The sequence below is a fragment of the Amblyraja radiata genome, chromosome 1, assembly GCF_010909765.2.
Source record: "Amblyraja radiata isolate CabotCenter1 chromosome 1, sAmbRad1.1.pri, whole genome shotgun sequence".
Classification (NCBI taxonomy): Eukaryota; Metazoa; Chordata; class Chondrichthyes; order Rajiformes; family Rajidae; genus Amblyraja; species Amblyraja radiata.
Window position 1 is genome coordinate 91,873,016 of NC_045956.1, and position 16,470 is coordinate 91,889,485.

Genomic DNA, 16,470 nt, shown 5'->3' on the forward strand with positions numbered 1-16,470 from the left:
AAATGGCAGAAATTGGTGCCGTTTCAGACAAGCTGCTTGAGCACCTCAAGGCTCTTGCAATTTCGCGATCTCCCACAGCTGCGGGAGCCCCAGACTTTAAATTTTCCCACGCTGGCTGTAAAACTTCCGACCCGACTGTGGATCACAGGTACTTGAAACCCCGGGATGACTTCCAGAGCCGATGGGATGGATCTTCCAGGAACAATGAAGCTGGAGCTGCAGCTGCCGACTTTGAAGGAGCTGGAGCTTCCGTCTGTGAAGGAATCCCCGTTCCAGCGCAGGTTCGCAGAATCAGCAGGTACAGTAAACACAGTACCTGGAAACAAAGGGGAAGCCTCCATTGTGTCCGGAAACGTGGCCGAATGGCAGGACTTCAGGTCAGAATGAAGCGCAGGGGACTTCGGCCCCCTCTCCCTACTATCCTACTGGCCAACGTACAGTCCCTTGAAAATAAAGTGGAGGACTTAAGGGCAAGGTTGCTTTATCAAAGAGAGCTGAGGGAATGCTCTGTGTTCTGTTTCACAGAGATATGGCTTACCCCCAGCTTCCCAGACTCAGCAGTCCAGCCTGAAGTGTTCTCCATCCACCGTATGGACCGTACACTGGCATCTGGGAAAGGGAGAGGAGGGGGCGTCTGCCTCATGGTCAACTCTGCATGGTGCTCAGACGTGGCAGTCCTGTCCAACTCCTGCTGTCCGCACCTGGAACATCTGGCGGTGAAGTGCCGTCCCTTCTACCTCCCAAGGGAATTCACCTCCATCATCCTGACCGCGGTCTACATCCCACCCCAGGCAGACGTCCATCTGGCACTGGAGGAGCTGCACGCCGTGGTCAACAAACAACAGACGTCTTACCCCGAGGCATTTACCACCATTGCTGGGGACTTCAATAAAGCAAACCTAAAGAAATCACTCCCTAACCTCCACCAACATATCTCCTGCTGCACCAGTGGACCAAACACCCTCGACCACTGCTACATCACCATCAAGAATGCCTATCGTTCTATCCCTCGTCGTCATTTCGGTAAATCCGACCATACCGCGGTGCTGCTTCTTCCTGCCAACAGGCAGCAATTAAAGAGCGCACCCCAAGAGGTGAGGACAGTACAGAGCTGGTTGGGGGGGGGGGGGGGGGGGCGGGGGGGGGGGGGGGGGGGGGGGGAAGAGGAACAACTCCAGGTCTGTTTGTAGTCTGTAGACTGGGCAATGTTCAAGGACTCGGCAACGGACTTGAACAAATACGCCACAGTCGTTACAGACTTCATTAAGAAATGTGTGGAGGACTGCATCCCCATCAAAACCTTCCGAGTGTTTCCCAATCAGAAACCTTGGATGAACTTTGAGATCCGCACTCTTCTGAAGACCAGACACCGGGCATTCATGTCAGATGATACAGTGGTCTACAAGAAGTCCAGATACGACCTTGGTAAGGCCATCAAAAAGGCCAAAAGGGACTTCTGCTCCAAGCTGGAGGATGAGACAGATGTTCGGCAGCTGTGGCAGGGCCTGAATGCAATCAAGTCAAGTCAAGTCAAGTCAAGTTTATTTGTCACATACACATACGAGATGTGCAGTGAAATGAAAGTGGCAATGCTCGCGGACTTTTGTGCAAAAGACAAACAACCAAACAACCAAACAAACTATAAACACAATCATAACACACATATTCTTTTACATAATAAATAATGGAAGGAAAAACATTCAGTAGAGTTAGTCCCTGGTGAGATAGGTGTTTACAGTCCGAATGGCCTCTGGGAAGAAACTCCTTCTCAACCTCTCCGTTCTCACCGCATGGCAACGGAGGCGTTTGCCTGACCATAGTAGCTGGAACAGTCCATTGCAGGGGTGGAAGGGGTCTCTCATGATATTGTTGGCTCTGGAGTTGCACCTCCTGATGTATAGTTCCTGCAGGGGGGCAAGTGAAGTTCCCATAGTGCGTTCGGCCGAACGCACTACTCTCTGCAGAGCCTTCTTGTCCTTGGCAGAGCAATTCCCAAACCAGATGGTAATGTTCCCGGACAAGATGCTTTCCACCGCCGCTGCGTAGAAGCACTGGAGGATCCTCGGAGACACTCTGAATTTCCTCAATTGCCTGAGGTGGTAAAGGTGCTGCCTTGCCTTACTCACGAGTGCTGAGGCGTGTGATGCCCATGTCATATCCTCGGAGATGTGGACTCCCAGATATTTAAAACAGTTCACCCTATCCACAGGATCCCCATTTATCCTCAATGGAGTGTACGTCCTCGGATGATGTGCCCTCCTAAAGTCCATGATCAGCTCCTTCGTTTTTTTGATGTTCAAGAGGAGGCTGTTATCCTGGCACCAGAGTGCTAGACCAGCCACCTCCTCCCGGTAGGCCTTCTTGTCGTTGTCTGAGATCAGGCTCACCACCACAGTGTCATCAGCAAACTTAATTATTGAGTTGGAGCTGAACCTAGCCACACAGTCATGTGTGTACAGGGAGTACAATAGGGGGCTGAGGACGCAACCCTGGGGCGACCCTGTGCTCGATGTATTCCCTCCCATCTTGACTACCTGGGGCCTGGCGGTGAGAAAGTCCAGGACCCAGGCACACAGGGAGGTGTTGAGCCCCAATTCCATTAGCTTCCCGGCCAGTCTGGTGGGGACTATCGTGCTGAAGGCTGAGCTGTAGTCTATGAACAGCATCCTCACGTAGCCCCCCTTCTGGCTGTCCAGATGGGAGAGAGCGGTGTGCAAGATCTGGGAGACCGCATCGTCCGTGGATCTGTTCGGACGGTATGCAAACTGCAACGGGTCCATGTTCCGAGGGAGGAAGGCGCAGGTGTGTTTCTTCACCAGCCTCTCAAAGCATTTCATGACTACCGAGGTAAGGGCCACCGGACGGTAGTCATTCAGACAGGCTGGGGAGGCATTTTTTGGTACCGGTACAATGATGGATTTTTTGAAGCAGGCAGGGACCACGGACTTGTCCAGGGAGAAGTTGAATAATGTAGTGAGCACTGGAGCTAGCTGCGTAGCACAGGACTTGAGTACTCGCCCCGAGATGCCATCGGGGCCTGCAGCTTTTCTCGTGTTCACCCGTGTCAGAGCCCTCCTCACGTCATGCTCGGACAGCGAGAATGTGTGCACATTCCTCCCTTCAGCTTCAGTAGCCAGCCCGCTGGCGGTATTGTCGATAGTCGGCAGACCTGGAGTGGTGTTGCCCCTCTCGAAACGAGCGTAAAAGGAGTTCAGGTCATCAGCTAGGGAGGTGCCGGCACTTGCGGATGAGGGAGGGGTGCTCCGGTAGTTGGTTACAATCCGTAGCCCCTGTCACAGGCTTCTGGTGACCTGCTGCTCCATCTGTAACTCCATCTTGTCTCTGTACCTTCTCTTTGCGTCCTTCACCGCCCTTCGCAGTCAGAAGGACTCTGCCTTGTTGACGTCCATGTTTCCTGATGCCAGGCCCGAGTTGTAGGCAGCGGTGCGAGCATTCAGGGCCACACGAACAGACCTGTCTACCCAGGGTTTTTGGTTCAGAAAGGTGCTTACCCTTACCGTGGGGACGATGTTGTCGGTTACTGTTGCGATGAAGTCCGTGACTGCTTCCGCGAACTCACCGACGTCACTGGAACTTGCTTCGAACATATTCCAGTCGATATCACTCAGTGCATCTTGCAGCATGGCCTCTGACTGGTCGGACCACCGCTTTACGTCCCTCGTCTCTACCGCTTCCCGAACTATCCTCTGTTTATACTCCGGCAACAGGAAAATGGCAGCGTGGTCAGATTTTCCTAGGGGAGGGAGTGAAACGGCCTTGTAGCCTTTCCTGAACGGTGTGTAGCAGTGGTGCAAAGTTCTCTCCCCCCTGGTGGCACACGTGATGTGTTGGTAGAAGTTCGGCATGACCTTCTTGAGATTTGATTTATTAAAATCTCCAGCCACCACCATAGCCGCATCCGGGTACTTGTTTTGATGTCGACATAGCACATCATGTAGGGCCGATAGTGCCATGTCGGTGTCCGCATGCGGTGGAATGTAGACGGCTGTGACGATCACTGAGCCGAACTCCCGGGGAAGGTAGAATGGGCGGCATGAGATCGTCAGGTGCTCCAGGTCCGGCGAGCAGGAACGGGAAAGCATCTTGATATTTCCAGGGTTGCACCAGTTGTTATTGGTCATGAAGCAGACTCCTCCAACCTTGGATTTCCCAGATGCTTCTGTTCTGTCAGCACGGTGGACAGTGAAGGACTCGGTTGGGCAGATTACCTGATCTGGAATCAGCGAGGTCAGCCATGTTTCAGTCAGGCAGAGGATGTTGCAGTCCCTTATGTCCCGCTGGAATCTGACCCTTGCCCTGAGGTCGTCCAGCTTGTTTCCAGGGTCTGGACATTCGCCAGAAGAATGCTGGGCAGAGGTGGACGAAAGGCTTGGGCTTTCAGCCTATTCCGAATCCCCCCCCCCGCTTCCCTCGATGTTTTCTCCGGGTTTTCCTTGCAGCCGAGCTCCCATTGTTGTTGCAGCAGCTTCTGCTGATCTCTGCTGGCCATGCTGGATCAGTAAGTACAGAGTTTAAAAAGTCTGTACTTTTTAGTCTTTAAAAAGTCTTTATAAAATCACCTCCTACGAGGCGAAATCAGGAGGCAGCTCGAATGTCGGCGAAACATCACTCCCTGATGAGCTCAATGCGTTTTACGCATGCTTTGATAGGGAGAATACTGATGTGCCTTCTCGAGCCCCCATTCGCTGTGATGGTATTTCAGTCTCAGTCACAGAGGCCGACGTCAGGAAATCCTTCAGTGGTAAACCCTTGAAAAGCGCCTGGACCTGATGGTATACCTGGTTGTGTTCTAAAAACCTGTGCGGACCAACTGGCTGGAGTTTTTACGGACATTTTCAACCTTTCACTACTGAGGTCTGAGGTTCCCACCTGCTTCTAAAGGGCATCAATTATACCAGTGCCCAAGAAGAGTAAGGTGACGTGCCTCAATGACTGCTGACCTGTGGCACTAACGCCTGTGGTGATGAAGTGCTTCGAGAGGTTGATCATAGCGCAAATCAACTCCTACCTCAACAAAAACCTGGACGCACTGCAGTTCGCTTACCGCCACAACAGATGAACTGTGGATGGGATCTCGCTGGCCCTCCACTCTGCTCTGGACCACTTGGACACCAAAAACTCATATGTCAGGCTGTTATTCATTGATTACAGCTCGGCATTTAATACTATCATCCCCTCCAAGCTGGTTACCAAACTCGCAGAACTGGGTCTCTGCGCATCCCTCTGCAATTGGATCCTCGACTTCCTCATCCACAGACCACAGTCTGTTCGTATTGGTGGAAATATGTCAGACTCGATAACAATCAGCACAGGAACACCTCAAGGCTGCGTGCTCAGCCCCCTGCTGTACTCACTCTATACTCATGACTGCGTAGCCGGTCATAGTGCGAACTCCATCATCAAGTTCGCTGACGACACCACTGTTGTAGGACGTATCACTGATGGGGATGAGTCCGAGTATAGAAGAGAGATCGAGCAACTGTCCATATGGTGCCAGCACAATAACCTGGCCCTCAACACCAGCAAAACCAAGGAACTGATTGTGGACTTTGGAAAGAGTAGGATGGGGACCCACATTCCCGTTTATATCAACGGGTCGATGGTTGAAAGGGTCAAGAGCTTCAAATTCCTGGGCGTGCACATCTATGAAGATCTTTCCTGGTCCGAGAACACTGGTGCAATTATCAAGAAAGCACATCAGCGCCTCTAATTCCTGAGAAGATTACGGAGAGTCGGTTTGTCAAGGAGGACTCTCTCTAACTTCTACAGGTGCACAGTAGAGAGCATGCTGACCAGATGCATTGTGGCTTGGTTCGGCAACTTGAGCACCCTGGAGAGGAAGAGACTACAAAAAGTAGTAAACACGGCCCAGTCCATCATCGGCTCTGACCTCCCTTCCATCGAGGGGATCTATCGCAGTCGCTGCCTCAAAAAGGCTGGCAGTATCATCAAGTATCCACACCATCCTGGCCACACACTCATCTCCCTGCTACCTTCAGGTAGAAGGAACAGGAGCCTGAAGACTGCAATGACCAGGTTCAGGAATAGCTACTTCCCCACAGCCATCAGGCTATTAAACCTGGCTCGGACAAAACTCTGAACATTAATAACCCATTATCTGTTATTTGCACTTGATCAGTTTATTTATTCATGTTTTATAGTCAATGCCTACTATGTTCTGTGTGCTGAAGCAAAGCAAGAATTTCATTGTCTTATCAGGGACACATGACAATAAATTCACTTGAACTTGAACAGCATGGAAATAGGCCTCTTGCCTAATGAGTCCATGTCCGACATCCCTTTTTACACTAATTCTATACTAACCCATTTTATTCTCCCATGTACCAATCAACTGCCCTCACTACTCACAGTTACCTACACACTAGGGGCACTTTACAGAGGCCAATTAACCTATCGACCCACATAATAATGTGCCTGATCCAATTAAGCTTCTGGTCAACGACAACCTACAGAATGTTAATGGTGTCGATTCACCAATAGTAATGCAATTGAAAATCATCCAGCTAGTAATTATCTGGCACTGTTAAGATACAAATCTTTCTTGCTGCTCATTAGTTCATGCATCAGTGCTGTCCAGGTTCGGTTGCAGGTCACCAAAGAATGTGAGGAGCTGAGAGTCGCATGAAGTATATTACAATGAACGGCAAAGTCAAGTTGAGTTTATTGTCATATGCACAAGTACAGTGAAATACAGGTGTAATGAAATCTTGCCTGCAGCAACATCACAGGCACAGACAGCACACAATGACATTATGTATACATGAATTCAGAAAGACAGTGAAAAAAAAAACAAGAGCTCACAGGGAGAATTTACAATCGCCATACAGACAGCCCCGGGTCTCTGTGCTGCACCACTGTGCACTGGGGCACTATGCTGCCCCAAAGATTTGATTTTTTACATAATGCATCTGCAAAACATTGATTGACCATAGTTAGTTTTTTTTAAAGTATAATATCAATGGTCAGAGTGAACCGTACCAGATCGGCACACCAGGACACCAGATCAGGTAACTTTAGCTGGAGTCGCTACCTTCTGGCATTCCCAGATTCCTGAAGCTCACCAGTCCATGCTGGCTGGAAATGAGTTAATAGCATGTGTGAAGTATGCTGCAAACTTTCTCAGGATGCTGTTGCACCAATGCACAGATGCAAACTTTATTTCATTCAGCAGTAATCCTCTATGCTACCTGAATTAAATTAATGCAGAATATCTTGGTTTTCAAGACATTGCAAGCATACATTAATCTAAGTTTGTAACCATATCACAAGATTTCTATGAGGAAAATCTTACTTCTATTTAATGTAACTTGGGTAGTCTGGCATCAGTTCGACGAGGACGTCAACAAGGTGCTAGAAGCAATTGCAAAGGGAGACGTGGACCGAAGGCTGCGGACGATGAAGACAATCATCATCAGCCTAGCTGTGGAAAGGTTTGGAGCAGTGTAGAAGAAGCTGGCCAGAACACCTTTCACCATGAACCAACGAGCAACAAAGATCCACACGATCCGGCAGGAGCTGAAGTCCCTCAAGAAGCAGTATAAAGAGGCCAGCAAAGAGCAATGTCCCCCCTTGGCTGAGCTCCGAACCATCCTGAGGAAAAAGCTGATGACCCTCCGTTGAGCTGAGTGGCACCGAAGACGCCGGAAGGAAAGAGCCAGGAAGCGAGCATCATTCATAGCCAACCCCTTCGGCTTCACCAAACAACTACTCGGGCAGAAGCGCAGTGGGAGTTTGGTTGCTCTAAGGAGGAGATCAGCCGGCACATCCAGACGACCTACAATGACCCCGTCAGGCACCAGGAGTTGGGCCTGTGCAACATCCTGATAAAACCACCTCCACCCATCAAGGAGTTTGATAGTAGAGAACCACTCCTGAAAGAGGTCCAGGACGTTGTGAAGAGAGCAAGATTCGGCTCAGCCCCTGGCCCGAGCAGAGTCCCCTACAGGGTCTACAAGAACTGCTGCTTGTTACTGAAACGGCTGTGGAAGATCCTGAAAGTCATCTGGAGAAAAGGGAAAGTGGCGCAGCAGTGTCGATTCGCTGAAGGAGTCTGGATCCCAAAGGAAAAAGATTCCAAGAAGATCGATCAATTCAGAATCATCTCCTTGCTAAGCGTTGAAGGCAAGATCTTCTTCAGCATAGTGGAAAGGCGGATGACCAACTTTCTCTCCAGCAATGGCTACATCGGCAGCTCAGTGCAAAAGGGAGGCTTGTCTGGAGTGCCGGGGTGTCTAAAGCACACGGGAGTGGTGACCCAGCTCATCAGAGAAGCTAGGGAGAACAAGGGAAACCTGGCAGTGCTCTGGCTTGACCTGGCCAACGCCTACGGCTCCATCCCGCACAAGCTGATCCAGACAGTCATGGCCAAGCATCATGTGCCGGGCCAAGTGGCAGATCTCATCCTGGACTATTACAACCAGTTCAGCATGAGAGTCTCATCAGGGTCAGTAACATCAGAGTTGCACAGACTGGAGGTTGGGATCATCACAGGCTGTACCATCTCTGTGCTCCTTTCTGCCTTAGCGATGAACATGATCGACAAGTCTGCTGAGCCAGAGTGCCGGTGCCCTCGGACCAAGTCAGGTGTGCGCCAACCACCAATCAAAGCCTCATGGACGACCTGACTGTCACCACTGAGTCAGTGCCAGGAAGCAGGTGGATCCTGCAGGGGTTGGAGAAATTGTTTGGATGGGCAAGGATGAGGTTTAAGCCAGGAAAATCAAGATCACTGGTGCTGAAGAAGGGCAAAGTCATGGACAGGTTCCGCTTCAGCATCGAAGGGACACCAATCCCAACTGTCTCCGAAAGGCCAGTGAAGAGTCTTAGCAAGGTGTTTAACAGCAGCATGAAGGATACAGCATCTGTCCAGGCAACCTGTCAGGAGCTGGAGAGTTGGTTGAGAGCAGTGGACCGGTCGGGGCTGTTAGAAACATTTCCAACAAAGACTATTACAAGAACTGAGGTAGAAACTGAATGAACTTTATTGTGAGAGAGAGAGTCACACAGAGCACAAGTGTCTGTGGGAGTCCTCTCTGTGCTAATACTGAAGAACATCTCTTTTACACATTGATTGAAACCAGAAAGCGTCCAAACAAATGGTAATTGATAAGGAGACACAGAATTAAAAGGAAATAACATTTAGCTGTGGAATGTTTCGCTGGAGCAAGATTAGCAGTTCTGCAAGCTATGCTCCCAATCACTTGGCTGAGACCTGTTAATTACTTGTGCCCTAGGCAGTTTCGGTAAGCGATCTTGTACAGATACAGATAGAATACACAAGGTAATAGATACATATATTTTCCATCATTTTCCTCCTGTTTATACAAATTTACTGAATTATAATCTAAAACAAATTTATGTCCTTAGAGTTGAAGTCCCCAAGTTTCTTCACGGAACCACATGTTCTCTCGACTTTCTGTAGCTCGATCATTCGTGAGGATTCAATCAGTCAGGAATGTTTCTCTCAAGTCAATTTCATTGCATTCTTTCTTCTGCTTTGGTTGGTATCAGTTCGTATAACATAGTCATTTTCTTCGTGAGGGCCGTTTCAATCAGCCGCTGGGCTAGTCCTCTCACACAGGGGATGATGCAGCAGCCCAGGCAGACCAGTATCCCTGCAATGACTATGAGAGCGGTTAGTGCAGAAATAACAGCATTTTTCCATTTCCCGAACCATGAGTCCAGGAACCCTGACCAGTAGGTGACAACTCCTGAATTCTCAGCCAATTCCTGTGCCAGTGAAGTGAGTCCAGCCAGGGCCCTGGAGACCGACCCATCAGGTGCGGTATTATTGGGAATAAAGGTGCAACAAGATGATCCGAACATTACACATACTCCTCCCTGTCTCGGATTTCTCCTTCACATCTTTCAGTGTTACGAGAGTAAACGACATCATCAGCTGTATCAACGTACAGGTACCTTTCCCGTTCTTAGGCAGTTTTGGCCTCAATATTCTCCCTCCACAGTACCACCAAACATCTGCCCTCCCGACCTCATGTCCAACTAGAGCAGTTGCGTCCAACCCTGGCAAGGGACCAAATGATTGACCAGGGGCGGGGACGGAGACGTTTACTATAATCTCGCATAACTCCAGTGTTCCCAGCTCCTTACTTCCAAGATCCCATCTAGTGAAACAATTAAATTTTCCGCCGGTTGGTACAGTGAATGGAGGTGGGATCATGTCCTTAACTATGGGGGGGGGGGGGGGGGGGGGGAAATAGAAAATGCAAATCTGTGCAATTCTTATTCTGTGGCTTGCGTTTACTAAGGTACAATGATAACATGCACTTGACTCCGCCTGGTGAGTTGGTAAAATTTAACGGGAAGGGTGTTGGAATAAGTTGCGGTTTTGCGGATGCATAAGCATAACAATCCGTCATGTGTAAGGGCTTAGCTGTGTAACGCATCCATTCCAGCCATGCATTATCATACGTATATCCGGTCTCAATTTCCAGACTCTTCCGGAGGTCTGCTACTGGGATGACCTTAATTACTTGTTCTCCTGTCTTTGTTGGTGCCCGAGTTTCCTTATCTACCTGGGGCTTTACTGTTACTTCAGTGTCAGCTGGTTCGACTACTCTCACTTCCAACTGGCTACAGGGATCCTTCCAACTAACTTCGACACACGTAATACCACCCTACATCTTTCTTCTGGATGTTCCTCACGGTTATATACGTTTTCCAAGTAGGCTGTGTATTTCCCCAACTTCCCCGGTTACTCCAGCCAGGGTTCGTATGGGTGTAGGACTTTATTTTAAATGACCATCGCTGGTATTGCGCGATTCCAGTCTCTTTATAGCCTGAGGCCTCAGAGTGTTGGAAAACATAATGCCATTTCGAGTAGGGTGCTAGACAGACATACACCCCATCCGTTACGTATGCTTTGTTCTCGCAACTGTCAGTTTTATACTGACATGGGTCGATTTCAAAAGTGCTAGTACTTCCTCGGGTCAGGTATATGGTATACTTCGCATATGCTGTGGTGATTAATGCAATTCCACTCAGAATAATCAGCCCCCACTTCATGGTTTCGGAGGTGTAGGTTTCCGATCGTTACTGGACCTATACAAGCCGTCAGCCGTCGTTGGTCCCCCTTTCTCCTACTCTGAAGTTGGGATTTTTACTCTTTTGCAGTGTGTGATATGTACCCACGTTGGCCTTTCGGCAATTCTTACCGCAGTGGGAGTAGTAAGTAATACGGACCTTCCCACCGAGGGCTTGACCACCTTTTTCTTTAGATAATTTTTACGAACACCCAGTCTCCGGGCTTTAATTCCTCCACGAGATCCCCTTCCGCTTGGTCAAGACCTGTTAAACCTTTCAACACACGAGATTTGTTTATTAGCATTTTCTTCATGTACTGTGCTAGGGTACTATCTTCACTTACTGTCTCAGAAACCTTTTGGAGAACAGGGTATTGGAATGGTTTACCATACAATATTTCTTCCCTTGCGAGGGGGTTAATTCAATAAAGTCCAAATTTAAATTTTGAAATGGGTACCTTGGTTGTGGGTACTTCCCTTGTTGTTTCTTCATGTTTCCTTGTGGATTGTACCTGGCACATATCTCACACGTTTCGCAGTACTTCTTTACATAACTCGTAAACCCATAGGTGTTCACCTTCTCTAGCAATGTTACAAAATTTTAAGTTTTAAAAATCAAGTCTGTAATTTATCCCATCCGATAAAGCATAAAAAGAAGTTTAACTTGACACCTAATTCACTTTCATATCTTCAGTATTAAAAAGGTTATGGTCTTACTTAGATGACTTGATATTAAAGCATATAATTAGTTAGTTACCTAATGTAGCTAATTACAAATTCAATTACTAGATCTAACATCTATCAATTCTTAAGAATAGATTAACATTTTTAAATAGCCTAAGTGTCCAAATAACATTCACACAAGAATTCACAATAAAACATGTTTTTTAAATCTCATTGTCATGGATTTATAGGCCAAATGGAAGGAATTTAATGTTTAATACCTGTAAATTAATGGCCATTTAAATCACCTTGCGAGTGGGATTTTCTGGAACGGGACCATTTGGAACGTTGAGGATGTGGTGATTTATACCCCCATATCAGCATGCCAGTTCGTATGGGGACTAAATCGCCGTTTCGCAACTTAAAATGTGAACTAAAGGCATCTTAAGAAACACTTTTATACATAAAAATAAACGACTTTCTTTTACCTGTCACCTACATGAAATCCGTCCCCATTGTCGGCGTTTACGGCTTTAGAAGCTGGTTTTAAAATGACTCCAGCGTTGAAATTCTCGGGCGATTTAAAAAAAAAAAGACACAGAATGGCCATTGGAACGATTCTTCAGCTAACGCTTGGACTCGGACAAAATATAATCCAGGACAAGGTAAGAGAAAATCATGTTTTAACCCCGCCCCCCCCCATCAAACGCGCCAAAATCGCGCACACGGCCAGTGGCAGAACTGCAGCGCTGCTGACGGTAAGTATTGTAACATACCTTCTCGACTAATTGCACCATTCCTCCTGTTGAGACATGGGTTACCCCATGGCTCATAACACAGGTAAATCTCCACAGTCCATCCTCCTGTTTTTCTGCTTCACCCGTTTTCCATTAGGTTTTGCTTCAAAGTTTTTGCTCACAGTACTCTAACGTTTGGCACAGGATCAGATGCTAGCTGTAGCAAATGTGGCATCAAATGCTCAGCAAATTGATCTTCTATCACCGCCTGGCAGACAAAGACAAAGGCTTGACGACCTGACCACTTCACACTGTGGCAAAACTTATCAACAAGTTCACTGATCAAGTCCACCGCTAAAGCAGGAGTTGAAGTTGCATAAAATTTTCTGCTTATCATCTTCAAAGCTGCTTTGCCTTCTACATGAACTATCTTGGATGAACTGAAGTCTGCCTTCCAGATTCGTCTCAAAGTAGGTAAACACGCGGTCACCTGTTACCAATGTAGAAAAGGGTGGTGCAATGTGTGATTGGTCGATATGCACTGTATCACTAACACAGTCTTCCTCAATGATGGCTGAAATGTCAGCAGTTAAAGACACATTGCCTTGCTCAACCCTTCTAGGATCAACTGCAGCAGATTCTGTTTGCAACTGTGTTTTATTAAACAGTGACTCTACAGATTTTCTCTTCCTCAAAGTCAAGAACCGAAGCTTGCAGTGCAGCAGTTAAAATATCCACTTGTGCTTTGACATCTGGGTTATCTAAGTGTGGTGGGTATTATACCAATCCGCAACCCCATCATAATATCTCGGCCTAGCAAATTTACTGGATAAGTCGCTGAGACCAGTACCTGTTTCTCACAACACACATTAGATATTGGTTCTTGGAACTTAAGTGGTTTCGTCAAGAACTCCATGTTAGTATGCTCGGTGGCGGACTTTACTGTTATTGAATTCTTGGAGTATAGTGTTCCCGGGGGCTCCTCGTCTTTTATTATGACAGTTTTACATGCTCCACTATCACATATGAATGTCATCCTTTCCCCATTCACTATTAAACTTATCGTAGGCTTTAGGTAAGACATAGAAGATTTCTTCTAGATCCAATATTTGCAGAGGCTCCTTGTTGGCTGGGGGAGTGGGAGTATCTCTGTTTGATTTGTCCCTCCCTTCAGCCTCGGTCAGTCAGGATTGGTCATAGCTTCGGGACCTTGGACCCTCCTCACCTTCTCTTGGTGTAGTATGTTTAGCCTGGGGACAAACTCGAACCCAATGGTCGAGTTTTCCACTGAAAAAACATCTCTCCCCCCTTGGGGACCTACTCCCTCTACCTCTTCCTCTGTCTCTCTGGCCTCCCCACCCCTGATCTCCTTGTTTTACCCGGTAGAATACAGAGACGGTATTTTCGCTTATTTCCTCATCATCGGCCAGATAAACGTTCTTTACAATCTTTTTCTGTTTGGTGTTTTCCTCCGCATGTACTGCCCAATCTTTTACATCATTGAGTGCCTTTGTTTTCCATCCCACCATATGCTTTTTTATATATAAACTAATCTCGGGTTTTAGTCCGTTTAACAGTTCGATTTTAACCTGTTGAGCGAACGGTCCATCGTCCGCCCACGGGATCGGTACTTCTTGTCTACTATTTGCCTCAAAGCCAACCCTAAGTCTGGAGAAATAGTGTAGCACAGGCTTGTCTTTATTCTGTGTACATTCCCTAATTTTATTGTAATCGACTCCTCTCTGGAAGTGCACTCTTATTCGATTTTTAATAGCTATTCTTCTGTTCTGATAATCATTCTGACCTGGTGCCCACTGAAGGGGTGCTCCATTTACAATAGCATTCCAATCTCCTTCAATTAAACACCAATCACACCCGATAAGACTTCGCTACGCTTGTTCATATTCAGTATTTAAACGATAACTTACAACCAGGTTTCCATAGTCCCTCTGCCACTTTGCAAAATTATCTCTAGGATGTGGAATGCCCTCCAGTGCCTTTTTAATATCCTCCATGTTCCATGGCCTGTACACGTACATTGGCCCAACTGCGCGGGCATCTGGATTAGGCATTGCAGTCATAGGATACATTTCGGCCCCGCTTGGTCTTATTGACCGTGGAGATTTAGACTCAAATATAGGACCTGAATGAAGATTGTAAACAGTACCTGAGCGAGTGGTTTTCGGACTTTGCAAACCTGGGTACAGCTGGCCGCTTTCCTTAATGGTTGGTTTTTGTTCCAGTACGGGGGTTGGAGCCCTTGTTGGCAAGGGCCAACAAGGGCAAGGCCACCCCCTTTTTATCCGGTGTGTACGGAGGGGGGGCACTCGCCATACCTGGTGATCGGTGGAAGACCTCGTTGTCCACCTTCTGGAGGAATGCGTTTGTTGATGGTTCGTTTTTGGTAGGTTGTTCCTTCTCTTTTTCCTTTCCGTCTCTCCGCGATCTGGCTTCCTGAAGCCACAGACGTGCTTCATGGTAGCCCAACTTGTCTTTATCCTTCCTTCTTTTTGTTGCATCTTTGGCAATAGCAGACATTAATTTACAACAATCATCAACAAGTAACTTACCACTAAAATCATACCTTTTTTTCCACATGTTTAAACAATTACTAACAATTACGCTTACTTTGTATAAACATACATTTCTCATCACCTTCATAACCTTTTGAGTTTGTTGAGCCAATCCTGATTCCCTCCTCGAGACTTACGACTATACTTTTTCCCTGTCAAATCCAACTTGACTCTGAAGTCCCAGATTTCTTTGGCGACCCAGTCGCTGGAGTAGTCCAACTACTCTCTTCAATTGTCCCCGACAATTCTGTACGTCGTCTCCGGTCTCCGAGGAAGGTAACAAAATACAACTCGGCAAAGTCAAAATTACTTAGCTGGGGCCCCACTATCTACGGAACGTTCAGTCCTACCTCCAGCGTGTCGGTTTGGCCCCGTGACACTGCCCCGGCGTCCATCGTAGAGAGATTGGAGAGGAAAGTCAGCAGCTTTCTCAGGAGGTGGCTGGGACTGCCCAGGAGCCTTAGCAGCATCACCCTGTACGGAAATAACACCAAGCTCCAGCTGCCCCTGAAGTCCCTGGAGGAGGAGTTTAAGGTGACTTGGGCCAGAGTGGTGATGCTGTACAGGGACTCCAGCGACCCCAAGGTGGCTCAGGCACGGGTGGAGGTGAAAATTTGGAGGAAGTGGAGAGCTGGCGAAGCCGTGCTGCAAGCGGAGTCTCGGATACGCCACAGAGTCCTGGTGGGAGCAGTGACCCGGGGGAAGAACTGGCCTGGGAATCTTCCCAACTCCGTAGTTTAACAAGGCCAAGGGGAAGGAGAGGTGCAGGCTGGTCCAGGAGGACCTTTAACTGTGTATGAAATCCACATCAACAAAGTGGAAAAGCTGAATGAATGATCAGCACACATGTCAAACAGTGGCTTGGATGTCCACGATGCTTAAGTGCTGTCGGACTGTACGGGAGTGGCAAATTGGAATTACCCATTGCAGGTCTTGTGGAAGAATTCAAACGCACGAAAGTAAGGTTGGTCACTACCTTCACGGAATCTGAAGATACTGTTATACGAACAGCAGCCCCCCGTGTGGCAACGGGGAAGAAGTGGACCCCATCTGAAGCCGTTCAGAGCGCTCTTCATTTCCAGGATGTAGTTGGCCATGTCCAACACGGGAGAGCCGGGCTCGGGCTCATCCAAAAAGCTCGGCATTGGCACAAGGCACATCAGTGCAGAAGAGACGGCTCGTTGTGGAGGAGGCGAGAAGACGGGAGGAGGCAGAGCAACACGCCAAGGCCGTCTCAATGGCCCAGCAGGGCCAATGGACTAACTGGGAGAGCCTGGAAAAGAGGAAACTCAGCTGGCATGACATCTGGCAAATGGAGGGATCATGGCTAAGTTTTGTAATCAGAGCCACTTATGTCGTTCTACCCTCATCCCAAAACTTGAAGCAGTGGTTCAGAGAAGACCCCGCTTGCTC

At 48.0% G+C, this 16,470-nt stretch overlaps 1 pseudogene; it reads left to right on the forward strand.

Annotated features, from left to right (window-relative positions):
* Window positions 1-7,377: 7,377 nt before the first annotated feature.
* LOC116980313 lies at window positions 7,378-9,019 on the forward strand (annotated as a pseudogene).
* The last annotated feature ends 7,451 nt before the right edge of the window (window positions 9,020-16,470 follow it).